Source organism: Seriola lalandi, unplaced genomic scaffold (assembly GCF_002814215.2).
Source record: "Seriola lalandi dorsalis isolate HSWRI2012SDOR001 ecotype SW California unplaced genomic scaffold, Sedor1 jcf7180001974576, whole genome shotgun sequence".
Lineage (NCBI taxonomy): Eukaryota > Metazoa > Chordata > Actinopteri > Carangiformes > Carangidae > Seriola > Seriola lalandi.
Genome location: NW_019445242.1, coordinates 1 through 1,920, shown reverse-complemented (window position 1 = coordinate 1,920; position 1,920 = coordinate 1). Strand labels below are relative to the sequence as shown.

The following is a 1,920-nucleotide window of genomic DNA, read 5'->3' as shown; positions in this document are numbered from 1 at the left end:
TCTTTTAGTTGCTTAGTAACCAAACCTCGACCATAACATTGGTAGATTAGAAAAGAAAGAGGAAAATAAACCCAATTAGTCATTTCTGACAGTTATCTTTTGGATCTGATCACATTTGTGCGTCATATTGGAAGGCAATGACAAACAACCTGTTTTATCGTTGGAGGACTTGATGTTCACAAAGAAACAGTCAGACAGTTCTCCAATTGCTTGAAATCAGCATTCAATTTCCATTGATGTTTGTTCATTTGTATTTTGCTGTGCTTTTAGGAAATAACTGGGAAATTCTGCTTCATTGTTGTGGTGTGACAGTGAGCTCAGACCATAGTGCTACTAATAATGCTATTTACCTAAAACCCATGACACTTTATCATTAGTCTTCAATATATTAATTTATGTCATAATGAGATAAGTTGATGAGAATACGGTTTTGTCTTGTCACTGCAGAGTTTTGAGGAAGTGAAACATCAGAGAAAGCGCTGCTTTTATTAATGGCAGCTGAGTCAACAGGAGGTGGTTGGGATGGATGGCGGACGTACAATGAGCACAAATGTCACACCAGAGACCAGGACTCATGTAGTTAGGGTTGGGCAATAAAAGCATTAAGATTAGGGAAAGATTCTGGTTTTAGTTTTAATACAGAAAAATTTCACAGTGACTTCAAAACCACGATGCAGTCTCGCCACATACAGTATATGTCAGCAGAGAACAGGCTGTGGTCTGCTTGAATTATGTGTCAACTTTTCAAGGCAGCAGAGAACATTTGAAGTCTATCAGAGCACCCTGTATGTTGGTTATGATGCAGGGTTGTCCAAATATGTGTGAGAAGCAATGGCAGCGGAGAAGAGCTACCCACCACAGAGACCCCTAAAAACTGCCTCCCACAAAACAAACTGGTATACATGATTTTCTCTACCATAAACTCGCCAGCTTCCCACACCGCTGGATAATTGGGACAAATGTGGAGGACCTAATGGATCTGCATAAGTCTTCATTCTACTGGTCAGTAAATATTATATTGGTTTTGAGAAAGAGAGACTGAACAAGCTCCTCAAAATGGAGCAACGTGAGCACAATGACATTTTCCAAAGGGCCTTTCGTGACTCATTCTCCAACCTCACCTTGGCACAGATACACTTCTGAGAATGGCTGGAAAGCAACTGTCCGCATGTTCTGTTTTTCCTAAGTGGTGATGATGATGTCTTTGCCAACACAGACAATAGGGTCAAATCTCTCCAAAGTCTTAAGGACAATGATGGAAGCAAGCACCTCTGATTGGCCATCTGATCCAATATATGGGGTCCATCAACACAGAGCAAGTATTTTTATTCCAGTATAGGTGCATGAGTCAGATTCATACCCCCAGGATTGTGGTGGTGGGGGCTTCTGGTTGTCTGGCTACACAGCTTTGGTCATATACAAGATGTCTCAGTCTATTACTATTCATCCCATTGATGATGTTTACATGAGAATGTACCTGGTCAAGGCAGAACTAAATCCTGATTCTCATATAGATGCCAAGATGGCAGGACTGCTCTTTCCCTCTATAGCAAAGTACATGAGTATGACCCTGGTACACAGATTCCCTCCAGCTCACATTGATCCAGTGTGGCAGAGAATATATGACCCTGATCTGATATGTGGTACCTAGAAGTACGGTAACTTACAGGTGGCAGCAGAGCTTGTCGGTGCTAATATTAGGAACACTTGCAGAATTTAATGCAATCCAGGACAACAACAACAACAGATCTGCCATAAATTGTACCTCTGTATATCTTAAGCTTAGAGACTTTAAATCATCTTATATTTATTATTGAGTTTGTAGTTTGTAGTGGTGCTGCATTATAATAAAAAGTACTGTATGAATGCGAAATATCAGGGACATCCCATAATGCTTTAGATTACTTTAATTATTAAGCA

At 40.2% G+C, this 1,920-nt stretch overlaps 1 pseudogene; it reads left to right on the top strand.

Moving 5' to 3' along the window:
* The first annotated feature begins 831 nt into the window (after positions 1–831).
* LOC147820259 (N-acetyllactosaminide beta-1,3-N-acetylglucosaminyltransferase 3 pseudogene) lies at positions 832–1,711 on the top strand (annotated as a pseudogene).
* Positions 1,712–1,920: the final 209 nt, after the last annotated feature.